Source organism: Eubalaena glacialis, chromosome 1, assembly GCF_028564815.1.
Source record: "Eubalaena glacialis isolate mEubGla1 chromosome 1, mEubGla1.1.hap2.+ XY, whole genome shotgun sequence".
In the NCBI taxonomy this organism is placed as follows: domain Eukaryota; kingdom Metazoa; phylum Chordata; class Mammalia; order Artiodactyla; family Balaenidae; genus Eubalaena; species Eubalaena glacialis.
The window spans coordinates 115481015-115487516 of NC_083716.1; the positions used below are offsets into that span (position 1 = coordinate 115481015).

Below are 6502 nucleotides of genomic sequence, written 5' to 3' on the forward strand. Positions count from 1 at the left end.
TTGACATGATAGTTTATATTTTTTTGTGTTTGTCCCTAACTACTTATTGCAGATGTAGATTATTTTGTCCTTTTTATCTTTTAAGCTTCTGAATAGCTTTATAAGTGGTTGGTCTAACTTTATTCATACTTGCCTTTACCAATGAGAGTTTTCTTTCTTAATTTTCAAATTTCTAACTGTGACCTTTTCTTTTCTGCTTAGAGTTGAAGTCTTAGCTTTAGCTTGTCTATAAAACTCTTTATCTCTCCTTCAGTTCTGAATGATAACCTTGCTGGGTAGAGTATACTTTGTTGAATGTTTGTTTTTTTCTTTCATCACTTTGAATATATCTTGCCATTCTGACATGCAATATTTCTGCAGAAAAGTCAGTTTATATTTTTATGGAAGTTTTGTGTATGTGTGTGTGTGTGTGTGTGTGTGTGTGTTTTAACATAACCAGTTGTTTTTCTTTTGTTACACTTATGATTCTCTTTTGATCTTTAATTTTTGCCACTTTAATTATGATGTGATTGGTGTAGATCTCTTTGTTTTAATCTTGTTTGGAACTCTCTGTGCTTCCTGGACTTGGATGTCAGTTTCCTTCCCCAGATTAGGGAAGTTTTCAGCTGTTGTTTCTTCAGATAACTTCTGTTCCCCTTTCTCTCTCTTTTCTCCTTCTGGAACCACTGTAATGCAAATATTAGTATACTAGATGTTGTCCTATAGGTCTCTTAATATATCCTCATCTTTCATTTTCTTTCTTATGTTCAGCTTGGTGATTCCCATTTCTCTGTATCATCTAATCTACTTTTGATTCCTACCAGTGTATTTTTTTATTTCAGTTATTGTATTTTTTAGCTCTATTTTGTTCTTCTTTATATTTTCTAATTCTGTTGAAATTCTTACAATGTTCATCCATTCTTCTCCCAAGTTTGGTGAAAGTCTTTATAATCATACCTTGAACTCTTTATTGTGTAGATTGCTTATCTCCACTTCATCTAGTTCTTTTTCTAAGGTTATGTTTGGTATTTGTTTGGAATGTATTCCTCTTCCTCCTCATTTTGCCCAATTCTCTGTGTTTATTTCTATGTGTTATGTAGGTCAGTTACATTTCCCAATCTTGGAGAAGTGGCCTTATGTAGGAGATATTCTATGTAGCCTAGCAGTATGGTCCTCTCCAATCACCAGAGTTATGTGCTCTAAGGGTGCCCACTCTGTGTGCCTTCTCTTCTGGTGGGGCTGACCACTGTGGGCACATTGGTAGGTGGGGCTAGCCCCTGGCCAAGTTGTCTGTGCCTCATGTGGTGGCTTCAGGCCAGCTGGATCACAATGTTGGCTTCCTGCATGGCTACCTGTGTGCTCCTCAAGGTGGGGAGTCTTGGGGCTGGTGTTGTCCTGCTGGAGGGTGGGGCTGATTCTCAGTACGGCTATGTTGTACAACCCAGGGAACATTGGGGCTGGTCTTGGTCCACTGAAGGGAGGGACCAGACCCTTCCTCCACTGTCTGCATGGCCACGGGATATTTGGTGTTGGTGCCAAACTCTTGGTGGGCAGGGCTGGTTCCCTGGTGCTAATGGGCTACAGGGAGAATTACATAATGGCACTTGCCAGCATCAGTGTTACTGCAGTAGAACAAGTTCCCAAACGTGGCAGCCACCAGCATCTATGTCTCTGGGGGAGGTCCAGTTGTCTCCTTCCTCTTCAGGAGGCTCTCCAAGATCCACAGGTGGGCCTGACCTAGGCTCCTTTCACTACTGCCTCTGTGCTGTGACTCAGAGCATGTGAGATTTTTGCAGGTACCCTTTAAGCATGAAGTCTTTGTTTCCTATAGCCCTCCAGCTCTCCTGAACAAAAGCTCCACTGGTTCAACGCCAGACATCCTGGGGGCTCATCTTCCCAGTGTAGGACCCATGAGCTGGAGAGCTTCATGTTGGGCTCAGTTTCTTCACTCCTTGGGGAGAACCTCTATGATTGTGATATTCTTCCTGTTTGGGGTTTGCTGACTCAGGAGTGTAGGTCCTGACAATACCATATCTCTGCCCCTCTTACCCATCTCCTTGTGGTTTCTTCTTTAGTTGTGGAAATTCTTTTCGTCTAGTCTTCAGGTTATTCTCAAAGGTAGTTGCTCTGTAAGTAGTTGTAAGTTTGATATGTCTTTGGGAGGATTTGAGTTCAGGGCCTTTCTATGCTACCATCTTGGCTATCTCCTAAAAATTCTTGATAAGTAGCTGGAATACCCTATGCTTACAAAAATGTTATTCATTTAATAATTTAAAATAATTACTTATTTTTAGATGTCAGAAAAACATGTATCCAGGAATTGGTTCTGCCATTGGCTTGCCAAGTCATTTTATGCCTGTCAATTTATAACTTAGGGCCTCAGTTTCCTCAGTTATAAAAGTACAGATTGAAATTCCTCTAACCAGCCAAATACTTATATTTCTACAATGGACAGAGGACAGCATATGACTTTATATTTTCTATAAAGGATGTTTCTGCATAATGTAATAAGGTAAGGGGTAGAGGCTAGACGTGGCATCCAGACCCCTAATATGCACAAGGCAGTGTGCCGTGTGCATAAAAATTGATCTCTACAAAACTCTACAAAGTCAGTATTGGTATGTACATTTAATGGAGGAGAAATAGCTAGAAAACATGGTTGGCTCAGAATTTTAACAGCTATGTTACAAAGCAGAAGAAAATTACTGAAATAATAGAGGTAGCAGGGGGTTTTCTTAGATGACAGAAGAATGAATAATCAACTCTTTTTCAGAAGTCTTTTTTTAATGTTATTGACTCCAGGAAAGTCTAGGCTGCAAATATCAGAACTTTTCAAAGTCCCTTCCTTGGAAATAAAATAGCTAAGAATGTATCATTGTGATAGAGATTAGAAAAATTATTCTCATTCTAAATATGTTTGCTCATTCACCTCCAAACTTGGAATGTTTCCTTGGAACTAGAAATATCACTATGCAGTCATGGCTCTTTCTACCTAGTAAAACTTATTTGAATCGCTCTTACTGATAGTCAATTAAAAATTGAATGCTGGGCTTCCCTGGTGGCACAGTGGTTAAGAATCCATCTGCCAATGCAGGGAACACAGTGTTCAAGCCTTGGTCCGCGAAGATCACACCTGCTGCGGAGGAACTAAGCCCGTGCACCACAACTACTGAGCCTGAGCTCTAGATCCCACGAGCCACAACTACTGAGCCCGTGTGCCACAACTACTGAAGCCCGTGCACCTAGAGCCCATGATCCACAACAAGAGAAGCCACCGCAATGAGAAGCCTGCTCACTGCAAGGAAGAGTAGCCCCTGCTCGCTGCAACTAGAGAAAGCCCGCATGCAGCAAAAAAGACCCAACACAGCCAAAAATAAATAAATAAATTTGTTTTTTTAAAAAATTGAATTCTTGTCCTCAAGCTTTCCAACATGTCTGTTTTTTGGCCCTAGTGTCTTTATGTCTAAACTAATGATGTCTTCACTTTCACGTTGACTACATCATGGTCATATTCCACTTTTCTTTTTTCCAGGTAGGAAATACCTGTTTCCTGGTACCAATCCTCTTACTGCTTTGGAAGGAATCTCTGTTCATTTCTGGCTTCATGTTTATTAAACTCGATACCATTTTCACACATATAGAGATTTAACTGCTATTCTTAAAAAGAAAATTAAGCGATACGATCAGCAAAATATTAAAGACATTACTTGAAGCTGGAGAATGTCACTGTCTAATAATTTTCATCAAGTACATTATTATAAAATATAGTCAATTCTATAGTCTAATAGTGAGCTTAAAATATCCTCAAATGTAAAGTGAAATTTAAACAGTCATTAGAAGTTTAAAACTATTTGAGAAAAAAATAACACCCCCCATTTGGTTGCATGAAGTAGACAGAGTGTTTTGAGAGACATTTATTTTGATAAATAAAATAAGAATTATTTATGGTAGATGTTTCCAGAATATCTGTCTTTGAAGTGGTTTGGGGGAACAAAAGTAAAATGTGCTTAGAAGGAAGACTACCTCTCAGAATGAAACCACAAAATTATTGCTTGATTTTGGAGTTTGGAATGGGAAGGTGTGTGGGGAGACATAGAGTGGAGGGATAAGCAGTGACAATGGCAGGAAAAGCCTTAAAGGTTTGACAAGGGACTGGAAAGCACTGGAGAATCATAAAGTTATTTGCATGTTGATGTAACACTGGAGAGTCAATTCATTCATTCATTCAAGTTTATATTATTTAGCTGCTCTTCTTTACTGGGAACTTCTTCTCCATTATGTATAGTATTGGTGGAAACTACTGCCCATATCATGCAATAGTACCAGACCCCCTTTGGCTTGATCAAACAGGCCTACCATAACGGGGCTTTGACTCTCAATATAAAGACATAAAGATAATGGGGTGTTTGTGATTCACGGCCACTGTGTCACTCTCAAATATTAGTGTCAGCTAGCTAATAAAATAGTAATGATGATATACTGGCTAGATATACTGACATACTGACTACTAGAAATGCAGCCAGCAGAAGCCCCAGAAAAAGATTCTAGACAAATTCTCAAAGGATGAGTGGATGGTTACTGGTCAGATGCACCCATGCCAGAATAAGACCTCAGTGATGGTGATCCAAGAACAGAGACATAGTGAGCTGACACAGGCCTGGATCTGTTCCTCTTGGGACTAATGTAACAGTGGATTTGGCTATGTATGGAAAGCATGCAGAAGGCTCTTTATCTCATCATTGGTACCCTAATTCAGAGGTGGCTAGAGACACAAGTAGCTAATCTAACACGTTCACAGCACAAGGTACAGTAGCTCTGGCTTCTTCAGGAATCCATCTGGCCTGGGGGAGTTTTGCTAACTGTCCATGCACTGTAAGGATCTAGGAGCAGAAAGCAGCTGCTGATGGGAGTCCTGGCAAATATTTTCCTAGAAATTCTTGGGGTGAACAAATGCAGGCTGAGCCGTAGTCTAGTCTTGGAGTTGCTACAGAAACCCTTAATCAACAGGCATTTGATTACTGCCTTTGGATCATCACCTTGGAATTCTTGGATCTCAGTGCCTTTACTGAAGATTCTACCATAACCACCTCTGCCTCAGATACCCCAGGCAACTCCAAGAGAATTGGTATCTCTGCTTAGCCATAAGTTACTTATCCACTGAGGGAGAAGGGTTATTCCACCACTGAGAGACCAGTCAAGAAACCTGTTTCCTCTGGAACTGAGCTATAGCTCAGAAGACCTGGTTTCACAATGGTACATCTCCTTCCCTGCCAGTTCTACTCTATTTGTGGCAAGTGACTGGAGTATGTATGTACCTATTATGTGCATATCCATCTCCATACCTTTTTTAAACAAGTGTATATGACACTGCCTGCTTCTTGTCCTACACAGTAGCTTTGAGTTCCACCCATTTTTCTATCTTTCTTTAGTCTTCCCCCATTTATTCTGTAATGTATGTAATACTTATATTCAATTATTTGCTGTTTAAGCTAACCAGATTCATGCAATTAAGAATCCTGCGTGATTGAAGGTTTTGAGCAGGGGTCTGACCAGATTTGCATTTAAGAAGTTTTGCACTTAGGGCTGAACTTGGATTAAGTCAGGTCTATGACACTAGCGCATAGGCAGTGGCATTTGGGAAGGGTGGGAGGATTAATTTTTGTGTGATTGTATAATGACTCTTCCTCAAATAAATTCTATTAGATTTTTAAACCAGGAAATGTTCTTTACAGTCTCTCACCACCCGAATCTGGTCAAAGGTGAAGCACTTGGTATAATACGTTGCACATTTAGACCACCACTTAAAGATTTTTTCGACATGCTTGTTGATTCACTGGATTAGTAAAGATCTCACACATTATTGGTACATAATTTGTGAAACCATGGCCAGAAATGTATGATATAATAGTAAGGGTCCCTGTATAATTTTAGGGACTTAGGTTTAAGTTTTCATTTAAAACAGATCTGTGGGGTGTGTGTGTGTGTGTGTAAATAGTCACTGATATTATGTTGTGGAAATGGAAGCATATGAAAGGAAAAGAGTTTCCAAGGACTTAAAAATAGTGACAAGTAAATCATTCAGTTCCTAAGAAGCAATATAAGATTATGAAGTCTGGAAATTTTCTTACCAAGAATATCCTTACATAATGCTTTTCATGGCTATGGTGGGAAATTTTTGTATACTAAAGAAAATGCATTTTTTATGCTTTCAGTATAAATGCAGAGTGAATGTGGTATTATTATAAAGAAGAGTTGTGGTTGCCTTTTTTTTTCTGTAACACACAAGGGATGATGAACAAAAGTGAGACCATCTTCCATGGGCATATTCAGGTTTATGGACTACATCTCATAACTGGCTATAACACTTTCTCAAAGAAACTACATCCAATAAACATTGCTAAGAATGATATTATTATGGGAAAGTATGTTTTTGTATTCTTTATTTATTTAGCTTTTATGGCAATGATATATTCATCTGACATTCAACTGAAACAGAGTTTTTTATAATAAAAAATGGTGGTCC

At 39.0% G+C, this 6502-nt stretch overlaps 1 pseudogene; it reads left to right on the forward strand.

Moving 5' to 3' along the window:
* The first annotated feature begins 1408 nt into the window (after window positions 1-1408).
* Window positions 1409-5118, forward strand: LOC133091400 (sorting nexin-19-like; annotated as a pseudogene).
* The last annotated feature ends 1384 nt before the right edge of the window (window positions 5119-6502 follow it).